This window comes from Camelus ferus, chromosome 25 (assembly GCF_009834535.1).
Source record: "Camelus ferus isolate YT-003-E chromosome 25, BCGSAC_Cfer_1.0, whole genome shotgun sequence".
NCBI classification, from domain to species: Eukaryota; Metazoa; Chordata; class Mammalia; order Artiodactyla; family Camelidae; genus Camelus; species Camelus ferus.
The window spans coordinates 30,330,601-30,349,067 of NC_045720.1; positions in this window are offsets into that span (position 1 = coordinate 30,330,601).

Below are 18,467 nucleotides of genomic sequence, written 5' to 3' on the forward strand. Positions count from 1 at the left end.
GAGGAAGAACATTGAGCCGTCCACTAGGGAGGGGCTGAGCCATCCAGCTTTGTATGATGGATCACAGAGGGAAGAAAATGATTCAGGGGCAGTTCTAACTCACTGAGCCAGGAGCCTGATGGGGTCAAAAGCTACTTCTCACAGGTATCAGGCCAGAATCTTGAAAGAAGGAATTTCTCAGGGCTGAAGTAACCACAGACAGCTCCAACTGGTTTTGTGGCTGGTAATGTTTGTTTAACATTACGTCCAGATGTCTAGATTGTGAGACACAGACGCTGGCTTCAGAAAGTGTTTATAAAATTCTTTGTTGAACTCCATACCGGGTTAGATACTGAGACAGATCAAACTGAAACCAAATTGCAGGCCCCACCCTTGAGAAGAAGGGCTGGAATGGGTCCCAGGTTTCAAAGAAATGGACAAGGAACCAAAGGACGGGAATCATATGAGCAAGGAGGACTTGCCCGACTTTCTCAGCTGTTTTCCAATTCCAGGAAAAATGCTGCCGTGGACATGGCAAAGTAATCAGGGGCTGTGTTAAGCTCCGGTTTCCTAGGTGAGCCCAGGACAGTGAGAAAGCCCCCTCCCTGGACCAAGTGGCCATCCCACTGCTGGGCAGCTAGTGAGACACTTTGCTTAGCAACCTCTCGGTGAGCGTGGGAAGAGAATGCTCCACTCCCCAAAAAACTGGCTTAACTGCTGCGTTACTCTTTCTTGGTTTTTTCTACCAAACTTAGGCATTAAGATCCTCTATTTGGTAACGACTTCCTGTTCTGGCAAAAAAGTGGAAATGGTTGTTTTTTCTGTTTGTTTTCACCCTGGTGTTTGCTACAGACGGAGGTTTGTATTTTTAGGTTTGACTTTGGGTAGCAGAAGACAAAGAGCTCCATTGTAGAATCAGCTCAGGTCAACATCCACTTCCCTTCTTGGGGAGCTGTTTAGGTGCTCTGTCCTAAGAAGGAATATGTCCAAAAATGTCCTTCTTGTGAAAAAAAAAAAAAAAAGGAGGTATAGATGAGAGACTTTTAGATAGGGGCCTTCATCAGCCAACTTAAATCACAACAGTGTCCAGCTTACATCTGGGTCTCATAACAATGACAAAAAGTTTCCCAACAAACATACTAATAATGTTCAAAACACCTGAAAAATCATTTATCCACAGCTTACTGTCAAAGAGTGCTGTGACTGAGAGGCTGTTATTTTTGAAATAGTCTATACATTTCATTCTTCATTTGATGGATTAGGGGTGAAGGGATTGGAAAATAGAGGAATTCATCTTGCCCTCCACCACTCCACTTCCCATCAGTGTTTAAATTATTCGAGCAAACTTTCTTCGACAAACTGAAGATAAGTCTGAAATAGCTGGAGTAACTGGTGACAAAGTTTTTCCTCCTGGCAAATTAAAGCAAATCATTTTGCTGTCAAACCTTGGGCACGTGGCAACCCAGAGCAACTTTATCCATCACAGAAGTTGGAAAAGTGGGTCCCATATGCTTGGAGTGAGGTTAGGGGACAGGATATTTGACCAAACAAATAAAATAGAAAATCGAGTCTTTGCATTCTGTTGAATGAACACTCAGATACCTTTCTAGAGATAATTGGTTCTTAAAGGTTGCATTCATGAGGATAGGGGATGCCAGGGTATAAGACAAGAGAGTAATTTCCTAGGAATGGTGAGTCTCACTAGGATGTGTAAGTTCTCATAGTGCCTCTCATTGGGTCTCAAGTAGGTGCTGTGAGACTCAGAGTGGAGACTGGATATTTGGGGGTGACAAGAATCTTTGGGCGTTTTCTCCCACACACAGGCAGTAGAGGGGCCTCAGAAACCCTCCTGTCTACCAGACACAGAACACTCACTGGTTAGGGCTACAGGCTCTGGTGTCAGCTGGACTGGGTTACAACCTGGGGACCACCATCCACTGGCCAATCATTTAATATCTCACTTTCCTCATCTGTCAAATGGAGATTATTCTATAACGGATATCCTTCAAAGGCCTTGAAGGATAAGTGAGGTGATGCATGCAAGCGTTTTAGTGTCAGCCACACACTAAAAGTGTATTTGTTGCGAGACTCTGCATAATCGTCTGAAGGCCACGTGCAAGGGGGTGGCGTCATGGGAGGCCTGTGTTTAATTCACGTAGGCATTAAAGACCAGTTTCAAGCAGGCCTGAGACCGAAGATGTTAATATGCACGGTTGCTCCTTCATTTTTTTTTTTTTTTTAAGACGAGGAGCTTTGCAGACAGTAGCTAAAAAACACCACCAAATGGAAGAAGTTAACTACTTGATGATCCTGAGCACATGGCCCCCAGATCTTCTGGCCCGTAGGGACTGATCATCAATCAGTCAGAGAATTGTGCACAGCTGATCGGGAATGCCCCACCCTCAATTGGCTTTTAAAATACTCAGCTGAAACCCTTCAGGGAGTTCGGGGCCTTTTAGGCATGGGCCACCCATCCTCCTTGCTTGGCCCAGCAGTAAACCTTTGTCTGCTCCAAACTGTGACATTTGGTTTGTTTGGCCTCACTGTGCTTTGGGCACACAAACTCGCATTCGGTAATAACTTTGGCAAAGCCAGCCTAGAAGTCTGGGCCTGTGGTAGGTCGATCTGGCCAGAGCCAGCTCCTTCCCTGGGTCCCGGCAGCTGCCGGAGCTCTCTTCACTCCGGGGAACTAGGAGGGACCCTCCCTGGAAGGCATCAGCTGCTGGCATGAGGCTGTTTGGAGCTGAGAAACTTCTGAAGAAGCTGTGGTCCACATTTAGTGTCACCTGGGGTGATTCGCTCCAGCTTGCTCAGGCTGGGATCTTCTCCACTCCATCTGGCTCATTCCCGTGCGGGAAGTGAGCAGCTCTGGGCTCATTGCAAGCCACTCCAGGTACGTCCTCTTTCAAGAGCTGGGCCAGTCTGTTTGGAGGTCTCCGTCTGGGAGTGGAAGTGGAATTTTCAGACCACACCTACTCTGATTGTCTGTGCAACTGTAGGTTATTTGGTGGTGGTGTTTTGTGTGTATAGTTTTGGAGTGAGCCACTCTAGCTTGCATAGGATGGGAAAATTCTGCTTCCACCTGGAAGGGAAGTGAGCCTTCTGGGCTCACTGGGAGCCGTTCTAGGTCTGTTTTCTTTAGGGAGCCAGGCTGCTCTGGAAGCCTCTATCTGGGAGTGGAAGTGGCATTTTGGGGCTACCCCTTATCCGACTTTGTGGGACCATGTCTGTCATTTGTGTGTGTGTATCACTACTTGCACTGGCTGGTTGAGACATCTTTTGTGAGTAACAGGTCTCACATGTGACAACACCAGGGTGTCCTTCCCTGTTGCACTGGCTTCGCCTGTGTTGGTGGAGCATTTCCCGTTCTAGCTTTGGTCATTCATTCAGCTTCATCTCTGATGAAGTGGAGTTTACATTCTGAAAATACTTCTAATCAGAGGCAAGCAGCAATCACCTAAGTCAGTGGGCATTTCTTGAGATTCTCGTGCGCCAGTGGTGAATTAACTAAGCAAAAGGAACTCAAAGGTTCTGTGAATGCAATGAACGATGGCCAGGCATTTGGAAGCTGAATGGAAACCCCAAAGTGGCTTCCTTGACAAGCCATCCTGGATGAGCACATGGCCCCTCTCTCAAGTCCAGGAGAGGAGACTTGAGTCTCTCTGACTACAGGCTGGCTCTTGAAACCAGGCTGAGGACAACTCATGTGGTCACATGGGTTTTACAGGCCCCTTCTTCCCCTTGTATTTCCTGGTACAGCGGCCGTTAGCTTGGCATTGTGAGAGGCTTGGGGGCCCTGGATCTTACAGGCGGGAGGAAATTGGCAGAGGGGCAAGGTTTGAAGAGGGGGACTCTGAAGTGCTGGCTGAGACTCCCGCTCCTGCTGGGACCAGCGATCCCGGAGCCAGAGTGTCTGCGGGAAGGAGTGGTGGACTTAGTGGCTGACTGCTGAGCCCTTCGGGGCCTCCACTGTGAGCCACAGAGGCTGATTCTGGTCATCGGGCAGAGGGAGTTTATGGAAAGGAAATGGGCTAGCTCACAACTGGGGGGAACCTGGAGAACCAGTCGCATAGAACCACCTCCGAATCCACACTACAGAGCTGTCCTGACGAAGAGGCTGCTGCCTTGTGGCTGCCCCACCAAGAAAAGGAGACCAGCACTGCCACTATTTCTGTTTTACTTCTTCTAAAGGAAACCTCGGCTTCCCCCTTGCCAGCACTACGGGTCCCACCCAGAGCCTTTCTCCTTAAAGTCCTCATCTTCAAGTAAAATGGAACTCTGATTGGTGGAACCCAGTTCATACACCTGTACTCTAATGACAGAAGTTTGGGAACTGGTTTTCTGGATTTTTCCTAATGAAGTAGAACTCGTAAAGCTAGAATTTCCCAAATAGAGCAAAGATAGGTTAAAAAGGTGCTGGACAGCTGGGAAACATTGCAGTTGTCTAATTCACTCAACCCCTTAGCAAACTCAAGGCAAACATACACCAACCACCCACCAATGTTAAGCACAATGTCAACTACAACAAAATTCTTTGCCTAACATAGTTCAACCCTCCTGTGTCCAGGCTACAATAACTCCTCTGCCTAAAATGGGTACTCAAACTCAAATAGTAGTGGGCCCTCAGAAGGAAAAAAAGAAAAAATAATTGGAGGCATCTCATCTTTTATTGGAGAAAACTGGCAAGTGTGTTTATAGTATAAAACCTTCAGGGGATATTTGGTGATTAAGGAGCAGTCAAGTACCCAGTGGGTCCCTCTCCTTTCCCACTAGCTTATTCTGTAGCCTCATGCCAGAGAGAGGAGTATCCCAGAATCCTCTCTCCTCTAAGCGTCATAAGGGCTCAAGATGCGCTGTCCAGGGCGTCACACTGTGACTCTATTCTGTGAGCACTGACTTTTCTGCATTGGGCAGCCCCAAGCCAGGTAGTAAAGTTCCTTTTCAGGGCTCACAGCCTCCCAGTTCCTCTCTGTATCCATTTCCCCCTAAGCTGCTCTCTGGAAAAGGACCACAGTCAAGTGTGAGGGTCATTCATTCTTATCTGTTTACCTTGGAATCCTGGCAGTCTTTGACTAACCCTCAGAGAGGGTGTCCCATGACCCAGTTTGAGGAGGCTGCCCAGTCTCTCAGAAACTGGCAGCAGAACTGGTACTAGAATCCAGCTCTTAGCTCCCCCATGAGAGTGCCTCTTGTTTCAGGATATTTGTATGTAATAGAGGACAGAGGCTTAAACCAAAGGACTGAGTCTCCTCTCGTGAAATGCCAGTAACCCTTGAGGCCTTGTGCTAAGGATTGCTGAGTGACAGCCCAGGAAGCCATGCAGAGGCGAAGGCTCAGTGAGCAGATGGTCCTGGGGCATCTGTAGCTGGATGCACACCTGATGCCCTCTGCTCACAGCTGATGAGGAGCACAGGGCTGGAGGAGGAAGGGATTCCATCATGATCTCCACTTTCCGGGGCTTCCCATCCCATGGCTGGGAGGCAGCTCCTCTCACTCCTCACACCCGGGGACCGGCTGGCCTTTGATCTGCCAGCCAAATTCAGCTTCTGTGTAAATCATGCTGCTGTGAACATTGAGGTGCATGTATCTTTTTGGATTAAGGTTCCCTCTGGATATATGCCCAGGAGTGGGATTGCTGGATTGTATGGTAAGTCTATTTTTAGTCTTTTGAGGAATCTCCATACTGTCTTCCATAATGGCTGCACCAAACTGCATTCCCACCAACAGTGTAGGAGGGCTCCCTTTTCTCCACAGCCTCTCCAGCATTTATTGTTTGTGGACTTCTGAATGACGGTCATTCTGACTGGTGTGAAGTGATTTCTCATTGTAGTTTTGATTTGCATTTCTCTGATAATTAGCAATATTGAGTACTTTTCCATGTGCTTATTGGCTATTTGTATGTCTTCATTGGAGAATTGCTTGTTTAGGTCTTCTGCCGTTTTTGGATTCGGTTGTTTGCTTTTTTGTTATTAAGTTGTATGAGCTGTTTATATATTCTTGAAATTAAGCTCTTGTCAGTCTCATCTTTTGCAAATATTTTTTCCCATTCTGTAGGTTGTCTTTTTGTTTTGCTTATGGTTTCCTTTGCTGTGCAAAAGCTTGTAAGTTTAATTTTTAAACATAAAAATATGTTTATTTTTGCTTTTATTTCTATTGCCTGGGTAGACTGCCCTAGGAGAACATTGCTAAGATTTATGTCAGATAATGTTTTGCCTGTGTTTTCTTGTAAGAGGTTTATAGTGTCTTGTCTTATGTTTAAGTCTCTAAGCCATTTTGAGTTTATTTTTGTGTAGGGTGTGAAGGAATGTTCTAACTTCATTGATTTACATGCAGCTGTCCAGTTTTCCCAACACCATTTGCTGAAGAGACCATCTTTACTCCATTATATGTTCTTGCCTCCTTTGTCAAAGATAAATTGACCAAAAGTTTGTGGATTTATTTCTGGGTTCTCTATTCTGTTCCACTGATCCACATGTCTGTTTTTGTAGCAATACCATGCTGTTTTGGTTACTGTAGCTCTATAGTATTGTGTGAAGTCTGGCTCCAGCTTCATTCTTTTTCTTCAGTATTTCTTTGGCAATTCTGGGTCTTTTGTGATTCCATATAAATTTTAGGATTATTTGTTCTAGTTCTGTGAAAAATGTCCTGGGTAATTTGATAGGGATGGTATTAAATCCATAGACTGCTTTGGGTAGTGTGGCCATTTGAACAATATTAATTCTTCTAATCCAAGAACATAGAATATCTTTCCATTTCTTTAAGTCATCTTTAATTTCCTTAGTCAATATTTTGTAGTTCTCCATGTACAAGTCTTTTCTTTCCTTCGTCAAATTTATTCCTAAGTATTTAATTTGGAGGGGGAATGCAATTTTAAAAAGGATCGTTTCTTTACTTTCCTTTTCTGGTATTTCATTATTAGTGTAAAGAAATGCCACTGATTTCTGCATGTTAATCTTGTATCCTGCTATCTTACCAAATTCTTTTCTCAGCCCTAGTAGTTTTTGTGTGGAGGCTTTAGGATTTTCTATATATGGTAACATGTCATCCACATATAATGACAATTTGGATCCCTTTTATTTCTTTTTCTTGTCTAATTGCTATGGCTGGGACTTCCAATACTATATTGAATAGAGTGGTGAGAGTGGGCATCCTTATCTTGTTGCAGATTTTAGTGGGAAGGCTTTCAGCTTTTCACTATTGAATGTTATGCTGGCTGTAGGTTTGCCATAAATAACTTTCACTATGTTGAGATATGTTCCCTCTATACCCACCTTGGTAAGATTTTTCTTTTTTATCATAAATGGGTGTCCAATTTTATCAGATGGCTTTTCTGCATCTATTGAGATGATCATGTGTTTTTGTGTCCTTTCTCTTGTTGATGGGGTGTATCATGTTGATTTGCATATGTTATGAGTGCATCTGAATTCTAATCAGAACCTGAAATGGGAAGAGCAATCACTCAGCTGAACAAATGCTGCAAGAGTTAACTTAAACTTTCAAATAAGCTTCTTAATCTGAGCCTAAGACTAATGTCAATCTATGCAAAAAATCTATAATGACATATTTAAGCTGTGGCCCACACAGTCCAGTCTCAGAGTAAAACCATGATACACAAAAGACAGTCAGCCACCAGGAAGCACTTCTATTTAACATAAGTCCTGCATCTGCACTCCCAAACATCATCAAGGAGCTGGTTGCCTGGGCAATACTGCTCACAGTCCTCCTTTCTTCCACCTGTTCCCTTCTTACCTCGCACATGCTCTAGCTGAGCTTTCCTCTGAAATCCTGGGGGAAGCCCTCTCCAGTATTAATCTGGATAATTATTTTCCTTCTACCCCCTTAGTTTTCTGTATCACAGAAGCTCCTGAGAGCTGGTCTGGTAACACACAACCCTGTGGAAGGCAAGGGAGGGAGGGCAGCGCTTATCCGTTACGACAGTAGTTCTCGCCCAGAATCAAATCTACTGAAGGAGATAAATGCCCATTCAGTGCATGTGTGGGCCCTGCTGCCTTTGGCCTCAGCTTTCATTCTGCAAAAACTTTTTTTCTAAATTTATCATAGCACCGCAGGTAAATAGTAGAAGGTGGGGTGACGTCTGTGGGACTGAGATAAAAGAAATAGCATTACCTACAAAAGAAAACTGTTGGGAATTATTGACAGAAGTTATCAGTGTGAAGAGAAAACAAGAGAAGAGAAAAGAGTCGCGGTGATGCTACTGCCTGCAGCTGGTCTGCATCTCTGTGACGCGGGAGCAGGCTCAGGACATCATGACAGCAGTGCTCATCTTCACTGTGCCGATTATGTGCCGGGTACTTTACACAGAACTTTCCATTTCGTCCTCACAATCACTCTGCGAGGTAACAGCCCTCTGTTGTCGAGGGGAAACTTAAAGCTCAGAGATGTGAAAACTTTTGTTCACGTGTAAGTGCTGGAGTGGGGATTTGAACCCGGGCAGTCTGACTCAGCGAACATGCTTTTCACTTTTACTCATGCTTTACTCTTTCCTCACAAAGAAACGTTCCATTTGGGAGCGTGGAAAGAGAGAGATGCAAAGACTCAAGGCCACCGGCATGTGGGCAGGACTGGTGTTTTCTGCACGAAAGATAGGAGCTGGGGAAGTCCCACTCATCACAAGACAGCGCTTTTGGAAATGCTGCGTAGGCACTATCTCAGGGCAGGCCGCTGCAGCCAACAACCCGGTCCCAGAACAGCTGAACACAAATTTACTTTCTGTTCTCATCAACTCTCATCAGACTGTCCCAGGCAGGCAGCTCTCCTGGGCTTCTGCTCCACTCAGGGACTTGGGGACCCAGGCCCCACCCCCTTGGGGACACGAGGTGAGAAGAGAGTGAGGGGGGGGACACGCCGGCTACTTAACACGCCAGCCAGAAGGTGCCACGTCCCTTGGGCTCAGAGATCACTCACCAGAATCAGTCACCCAGGTGGGTTGAGGAGGTCAGAAATGTAGTCCCTGGCTAGTCAGCCACTTCTGAACAGCAACTCTACACTCTGGAAGGAGACTGATTCTTCGGGGATCAGCCAGCCACTCCTCTACAGGCACACTTTACACAAAGAGTGGAGAGTGATATGAGGGCCCACCAAGTGACACAGGCGAAAGACACCCGAATTTCAGCATCGTATGGGCTGCACTGGAAACGGCGTGCCCCAGGGACTTAGATGAGGGCTTCTCTGAAGGAGCGGAGCCCAGAGGTCAAGGCCATTCCCCAAGCATCTGTGGCCTGCTGAATCTTGGCCGAGGCTCTTCCACTGGTCTTCCCTGGCATGCTGTCTAGTGTCCCTGAATCTGACCTCAGTGGCAGACTTGCCAGAGAACTGGCCTCTAAGTGTAAGACCATCCTTCCTGTGGGTTTAGCTTGTATCAGTTACGTCTGGTCACATGACTTACTGAGGGTTTTTTTTAAAAAATAAGTTCCTATTGACAGGCCACTCTGGGAGTCCAGGCAAGAAATATTGAATCCCAGGATTTAAATCCGCAGACTAAAGACATTTACAGAAAGAATTTGAATAAATGCGCTGTCAGAAGGGAAAGGGGCCAGAAAAAAGGGTGGATGGATTCTAAGGAGAAAAAAAAAAAAAACAAAAAAACCAAAACAGGCTGTTCTTAGACTCATATTTCAAATCCAAGTTTTGGGGTCTTTTTTTTCCCCTCAAATTGTCATTAATTATGGATCGTGTGTCCCTTGGAAGTTTGTTAGTATTATTAGTTTTGGAAAGGCGTTTCCTGCTGTTTTTCCATATGTGACTGTTTATTTAGGCAGCTGGTTCTCATTTCTGAGTGTAGTTTCAGTGGTCCAGCTACAGGATAATGGGCCGAAATGTCTCAAACGAAACTTGAATAAATAAATAACTTCAATATTCGTTTTTCAGGGGTCGGTGAATATAGTATTGAAGCCATTGGGACGAACCTGGCCCCTCTTTAGGAAAATGACCCTAGATGGAAATAATAGTGGATTTAAAAACTTGTGAGCTGCATATTTTCTGAAACGCCAGCACTCTTTCTGTACATCTGACACTTTGTGCTTGGAAAATGGTCTGTAACTTCGCTTCAAAATACCCCTCAGAGGAAAACTGCAAAATTTCCCTTAGTTTCCAGATGAGGAAACAGGCTCTGGAAAGACAAACGTCTCTCTCTCCCAAGGTCACAGGGAGAACACAGAACCTGGAGATCCGGAGTCCCAGTTTCTCACCCAGTTTCTCACTCCTCTGGTCCATCCCACCTTTGTGAGGCCACTTTTCCTCCCAAATAGCCAAAAAGATTGTAGGGTAAACTCACCCAGACCTGGTGAGTTGCTATGAGAACTTCCAGGACAATTATAGGAATTTCCACTTGAAATGAGTGGCAATGAGATGGTCAGTGCCCGAGTCAGTGTTGCATATGCAAGCAGTCCCATTAGAAAGGCTCCGCAAAGCGGAGTTTTCTTTTACTTGAAACCCTCTTTACCTACCAGCCTCATTCTACCCGCCTCTGTCTCCTCTGGCCCTGTCTCCTTCTCCACTAGGACACCTCCCTACATCTCTCTTTTGTGTTAGCACTCCAGCATCCTCCATCGCCTTTTGATGACACCTCCTCCAGGCAGCCCATTCCCCTCGCTGCATAAGCACAGCCGGTTGGAGTGGACAGGAACCAGGCAGAGAGTGAGGTTGGGGGCCCGAGCTCACATGTATGCCAGGGTCCAGGTGTGGGTCTTGTTGGGGCGGAACAGGCCCAGCCGCACAGCAGGTTGGTGGGGTACAGCAGAGTCCAGCATAGCGGGAAGTCATGACCTTAGACACAGGGCACATCTGTGCTGTTGTGGAAAAGGGCACTCTGGACATGCGGTCAGAAATCCTGTCTTCAAATCCTGCCTTTGACAATTGCCAGCTGTGTGGCTCTGGACACATAGCTTAACTTCTCTGAACTCAATTTCCTCCTCTATAAAATGAAGGCTGCAATAATATTAAATATTTATGTAGTTCTTACAATATCCCAGATGTTCTGAGAACTTTACTATATGAATTCATTTAGTCCTGACACCAGCACTCTGGAGTGTGCCACCATTAGGTATTGTACAGTTCCAGGAATGGAGGCCCAGAGTTTACCAACTTGCCAAGACCTCAAGGCTTGCCGTGACTGAGCTGGGATTTGAACCCAGGCAGACTGAATCCACTGTCTCATAGGGTTGCTATGAAGTAAACTCTGTAAAGCTCCTAGGTCAATGCCTGGCAGAAGGTCAACAATCACTAAAGATGTAGAAATAAAAGAGGCTGGATGTGAGGGATGGGCAGGGATAGACGTCAGGACAAGACCCACAGAGGGAAGGGGCACGTTAAAAGCCAGTTTTGACAAAAGGACAAGAAGCGGCTGCACAGACAGACCAAGTGGAGGGGCCTGCGTTTGAACTCAGCCCAAGGTCTCAGCTTAGCTGTCACTTCTTCCAGGAAGCCTTCCCTGATTTCACATGGCTGAATTGGGGCCCCTCCTCTCCAGTGTGTCCTCCCGCATGGGGACCAGGCTCCTATGGCAGCACTGGAATCAAATTTGCTTCTTCTCCCCTCTGTGGCCTCAGCAGTGACGTCTGCCTGCTCATCTGTGTGCCCCCAGGGCCTGGCATCCAACCCGACACATAGCAGGTCTCAAGAGCTCTACTTGGATAAATCAACAAACAAATAGACACAGAGGATCCCAGGGCAAGCAGCCTGATAACAATACTCCTGCCTCTTCTAAGCATTTACAGTCTCACAGCCATTAGTCCCACTGAGAAGTCAGCCCTGCCTTCATTCCTGCCCCAGGCGTAGCTAGTCAGTGGGGTGGGTCTGTGGATCTGTGGGTACGTGTCAGGGAGCAGACAGCTGCTAACTGCTGGGCTATACCAGGGCCTGAAGGAGGACCTGTGAGCAGACCCCCTCACCTTCGGGCTTCTCTGCCACCCAGGATGGTGACCAGAGCAGCTGGGACTGGCACTGGGATGTCTCCCATCCAGAGCAGGCCTCTCACCCTTTTAGGATCCCCAAGGCTTCCCCTGGAGTGTTTAAATACTGTCTGGAGCAAGAGTACCACAGAAATGCTCCTCTCAGCAGAATTTTCAAGGAGTGGCTTTTTCTACTCAGGCCTATCCTCAACAAGGCAGGCTATTGGGGTCCCCCCCCCCAGCTCCATCCCAGCCACGACAGACCCTCCTTCCTTGTTGACACAAGGTCTTCCTGCTCCTTCCAGGCCTGGGGGGTTGGGGAGGAGGGGCTCTCTCCTGGGAGTCTCCATGGGAACCTCTAGGGGAATTCCAAACCCTACAGATTGCCTGCCTCTGAACTTGGCCTCTCTCACAGTTGCTCAAGAACGCTGGCACACAGATTGGGAGACTCAGCATAAAATGCGTTGGTTTTCTTTCCCCAGCACCATCGCCCCGGCCAACCCCCAGTCCTCAGAAATGCCTTATTGTGTAAGCTGGAAACAGGCAGGCCAAGATGTCATCGGTTTTGGCACAAAGTGTTAAGATCAATGCATAATCACCTAACAGGCCCAAGGTCGATTTTTATAGTTTTCCTCCGCAGCTCCATCAGGCCAAGTTATTTCTACAAACAAGAAAGGCAAAGCCATAGTCACCAGGGCACTGGGCACAATTTCCAGACTTGGCCCTTCCCAGCTGGGAAAACCTGGGCCTTGGACAGGTACCTCCAACCTGTACTCTTTGCGTCTCCTTTTTGGGGTGCAAGAGAGAGCAGGAAACACCGGTCCAAGCAGTCCTAGTGCCAGAGAGAACCAGGTGACCCTTGTTGGCAGAGATAAAGGGCTTCCTGCTAATCTGGTCTCTGGAAAACACAGGTCAGGGAACATTCCTGGCAGCCCTCGGAAAGCCCGCAAAAATAAAAGTTCTCCATCAATGACATTGTTACGAGGTACAAGAAACAAGGCAGCCGGAGGCTGGCTCAGGCTGTGCGGGCTGGGTGGAAGTGGCACGTCTCCACTTTGCCCTTGACTGTGGCTGTGGACGGGCTGAGGGGGCTGCCGCCTGTGGGCGTGACCTGAGCGCAGCGACGCAGACTCAGAGCCCAGCCCCAGTTCTACTCCCAAGGCCGCTACAAGTTAGTGGCCCGAGTAAACGGAGTGAGTGTATGCTCTACCTCTCAGGCTTGTCATGAGGTTTAAACCAAGCAGTGGGGCGGATGTGACTGTGCCGGCTAGTAAGTGCTATTGTTTCTGGGCTCTAAACCTCCTTGGCTCTGTGATGCTGGGGCTGGGACTTTACAAACCACATTTCCCCGTTGCCAGCTGCTCCCCTGTCCACACTGCCGATGGCAAGTTTGCAGCTGCAGGACTGGAGTGAGGAAGGCAAGGCACCCCTGAGGATGCAGAACTGAAGGCGGCACAGATCTCAGCTGTGGACCCTGCACCTGCATCCTGTCCGCCCACCCCCACCCCCCCGCCGCCCCTCCTTTGCTCACAGAGATTCAGACTAAGAGCCGTTCCTTACTGCCTCAATTTACAAACACGTGCCTCTGCCTCTCTGATGGAGCGCCAACCTCCTGAACATTCCTGGGTAGATTTAATGACTTCGGTTTCTTTTGTTCCCTCCAATGACAATGGACAAGTTGCTTTTAATCAACAAGGGAGCATTCAGGGCTTCAGCATGGCTGCAGGGATTCCTGGAGGTGGTGGGAATGGGGAAGTCCTGGCTTCCTGTCTCTGGAGGAGGTGGGCTTGGGCTTAATGAAAGGGGGACAAGGTGACTCAGGTGGCCTGGATTCTGTCACTGTCAGTGTCTCCACGTGCCCACACCCTGCCTACGTCGGCCTGCCTGGGGAAGGAAAGCAGAGCGAAGGACATGAGCAGTCAGTAAGGACGGGCTTGGAAGAGGGAATCCAATACTTGGAAATGGAAACCAGGTGGCTGGGAAGGAAAAAGAGTCACCTGGAGTTCAGAGTTTGCCAAGAGCAATCAAGCCTTTCACGTGGGCATTATTACCCCCAGTTCCAAGGAAACCATGACTCAATCTGGTTTAAGGAAAACAAAATCTATAGTGTTTAATGATTTTGTTCCCATAATAACACTAAATGAACAAACAACATCTTTAGCTCTGCTTAGGGAAAAACACAAACCATCCCAAAGGAGTGATGTTTAAATATGAAACTCGCTCTGATTCACCTCTGCCTCCCTGACCCTAGACCTACTGCTCTCACCAGTATTGACATAACAAACACCAGATCACTGAGCTGCTGGTAGCGTGCTCTGGGGCATCTTGGTTACAACTGCCGCATGATCTTTGTGTTTCTGTTTCATCTGAGGCCTAACCCAGGCTAGCCAAATCCCACAGACAGAGCTTAGGGCCAGAGAACAGAATATGCAGTTGATTTTTTTTTTCCATGCAAGAAAAATGATAGAAACAGAACAAACACAGTAGCTTTCAGAAAGGTTCCTTACCTTACACTGTTTAACAAGTAATTTACATGTAACTTTACATGTCAGAACTGTGTTAGTTTGCTAGGGCTGCTGTCACAAAGTGCCACTGGCCAGGTGGTTTAAACGCCTCTGTCAAGGTGTCAGCAGGGTTGGTTTCTTCTGAGGCCGCTCTCCTTGGCTTACAGGAGGCCACCGCCTCCCTGTGTCTTCACGTGACCTTCCCTCTGTGTGTCTGTATTCTAATTACCTCTTTCTATTTGGACTTGGGCCTTCATTTAATTTCAGTTACCTCTTTAAAGACCCTATCTCTTTAGTGGAATCATGTTTTCAGGTACTAGGGGTTAGGAGTCCAGCATATGAATTTGGGGGTAAGGGACAAAATTCAGCTCATAACGTGTACTAGCGATGGTAATTGCATTACTGTTTAACATTTCTTTCTCTTACTTTTTTTCTTTCTTTATTTTGATTGACAATGTATTGATTTCTGATGTACAGCGTAGTGATTCAGTTATACATATATATACACATACTCTTTTTCATTCCAAGTTACTACAAGTCATTGAATATCATTCTCTGAGCTATACAGTAGGACCTTGTTGAATAGCTAACATTTCTTGAATAGTTACTAAGTATTTGGAATTGTACTGAACACTCAACTTGAGTTTAATAATTAATAACAATTTCATATGGTAAGTACCATCATTCTTCTCATTTTACAGATTAGTGATGAAGGCTTTAGGAGGACTTTGCGAGTGACTTACCCAAGGTTACATTACTAAAAAATATAGAATCAGAAGTATAAATTATAACATAATGTGAACCCAGGTCTGTCCAATTCCAAAGAGGTCCAGGTTTCTGAGGATCCTGCAGCTGTTTCCCTTTCCAGTAAATTAATTAAAATAATTTACTACCCCGTATGCATACATACGAGGAGAATAAGTTGAAATATCTCTGAAAGAGAAATAATGCCTCAGGTATTTCCAATTTTAAAGGAAAAACATAACACATGCCATTTCTAGATGAGAACCGGTTGCACAGTTGAGAAGCCTTTTACAGACTAAGCTAAAGAAAAAGAAAAGTAATGAATAATTAAACTTTATTTGTTGATGTTCTTGGCATTGCACTGGAAAACAAATGGTGACGATCTGTTTTGGAGAAAGCCCCAGATCGCGAGAACATACTCTGGACTATGAAATTTGAACCTTACCCAAAGTCAGGAATGACAGCTAAATTGAGTGGGTAAGAAACATCTTTGTTGACTTTTCTCTACTTTAAATATAAAATCATATAATTTTATTGGTAAACTAGATGTAGCTCAAGATTATCTGTTTTAACTCTGTCATTATCCTTACCTGTGTCAAAACTCCTATTTATTGTAGTTTATTCAAAATAGTTCATCAGTGACCCACCTGAGTCACTTTTAATGTAATGTCTATTTTACCTGATCTTTGCTCTCTGCCCCTGCTATCTGTCCCTTCCTAGCTAGATATTAGCCAGCTAATCTTAACAGGAAGTAAAATGAGTAACTGTGATCTGAAGTGATTCTTAAACTGAATTTTTCAAGCATTCCAAATACACCTAAATTGGGTTTCCTTCAAAATGTTAGAAATACTCAGCACATGGGGCTGGTATTTGAATTAACTAGTTAATGTTAGCCATAATTCTGTAATTAGCAGCAATGACTATGCCATTATCATTACAAAAAAAAAAAAAAAAGGATACATCCAACACCTCCTGTATATGATTTTTCAAAGCTACTATAAAAAGCAAGATGGAAAGATTTAGTTTATGCCCTTAAAGAGTTAGTATTTTTATTGCATAAAATTGTGAACCTTATATACGTATACAGGTTCATAATTTTATGCAATAAAAATACTATTCTGTGCCCCATTTCTGTTGGTAGAGAAGAGGGTGTGTTACAGTTGGCTCAATTTGCAGGACCACCTGGGAGGTGTACTGCATACCCATCCTCACCCTCCAGCATGCAGAACCCCTCTCCTCAAGCACATTCAAATCTCCAGACCCTTTCTTCCTCCGTTTAACTTCTCCCACTTCACATTACAGTTCCCAAACACTCATATTTTTCTCTACAGCATTTGGGGCTATTATTTCCTCCTTGCTATACTGTAAGCTCTAGGAAGGCAGGTAGAAAATGTTCTGTTAATTTTTCTAGCTGCAGAACTGGTAGAGTAGTCATTTCATAAATGTTTAATAAATGAAAAAATTATAGTCTTTAAAAAAATTGTGTCCAGTCCTTCCAATCTGTTGGCAGTAGTACATACCTTTATGCCAATAAATGATTTCTTTCTCCGGTAGTAATATTTCTAATGGCAAAGTATATTTTAAAAATGTACCATCTTTGTTGATGGAATGATCACTGTACACATTCAGCTACTTCGCTGAATATTAAACTGGCTTATTAGAATTAGATGAAATTAAACTAAAAGTAGATATTTTCAGTAATCTAGAGTGAATAACTCTCTGTGGGATCTAAAGAAACATACTCAACAAACAAATGTTCTTTTTAATTTTTTCAAAAAAATAACTGGGCGACACTGAATACTCTTGGGTCTTGCTATGTGACTCAGATTTTAGGAGCAATAATGCAGAGTGAGAGTAAGACTGTCATCTGGAAATCCCTCCAAATGGGTTCTTCTGGTCCAGCCCATTGTGAAATTCTACAGCATGGCATAGACCTGTTGCTAAGCAACTCTGAGGATGGGATCATGACTCTCTGCCTCAACAAAGCTGTGCTCCAGCCCAAGTAAACAACCCTGCTGCTTTAAGCAGGCAAAGGGCTGTCAACACAATATTTTCACTCAGCTCTGAAAAACCTACCATTTCCAAGCTTGGAGAGTACCCAGTGCTCTCTTGCTAAGAGGAATCTGCTACTCAAAATACGAGGAGACATACTTAAAAGCTAGGAGGTCACAGACCATATGACTCTCAGGGCCAAATGTGCAGAAAACAGGATCACTTTTTTTGTGCTTGAGTAGTTGTTTTTCTGTTGAGCCCGAGTGAAGAATATTGAATGCAGGTGTCCACATTTGCATCTATACCTCCCATGTTGCAATTCTGTTGGCCAGTGGCATTGTACTGTTGGGTTGTTTCTGTTAAGCAAGGGAACTGTTTGCATTGACCAGATCTAACTAGGATGCTCTGCTCAAATCACCTGCTTTTAATGTAGAATCTTCCCCAGGACTTGGAATCCTAATCCTGTGGCAGAACCTTCTGAGGGAAAGACAATGAAGGAGGCAGAATCAGATCCCTTTTATGCCCTCCTCTCTCTGTCAATACCCTAAGAGATAGATTTCAGATGTACCACTCCTGAGATAGTTATGTTATTGAGGTTCCCTTAATCAATTTTTGAGTAATTCTCTAAGAAACCAGGGAAGCTCCCGTTCTTCCTATTCTATCACACTCATATACAGAAACACACACACACACACACACACACACACACACATTCTCTTCTGATTCTGCATTAAAAAAATTTTTTTTGGTAAGAAAGTCAATACTTTGTGTGGCTCAGATTGTGTTAGGGTTCATAAGGTATTCTGAAGTAGGCACAGTGCTATATGGTGGTTTTAAAATCTGTCCACAAATTCTTTGGCATGCCTCCCTTCAAAAAGTAAAACCCAACTCCTCTTCTCAGATTTAGTGACTTGCTTCAAAGGAGTAGAATGTGGCAGAAATGATGCTATGTGACTCTAACTTTAGTCATAAAAACAATAGCTTCTGCCTGGCTCACTCTTGGATGGCTTTGTTTGGTGGAAGCCAGTCACCCTGTTCTAAAAACACTTCAGTGGCCCTATGGAAAGGGCCAGGAGGCGAGGGGCTGAACCTTGTGTTAATATCCAGCATCATCTTGCTAGCTGTAGAAGTGAGCTTTCTTGGAAGTGACTCCTCCAGCCTGCCAAGCCTTCAGATGATTACAATCCCAGCTGACATCTTGACTACAGCCTCATAAGAGAATTTGAATGAAAACCACCCAGTCAAGCTACTCCCATATTCCTGACCCACGGAAATCGCAAGAGTTGATAATCGTTTGTTGTTAATTTAAGCCACCAAGTTGGGAGGTAATCTGTTACAC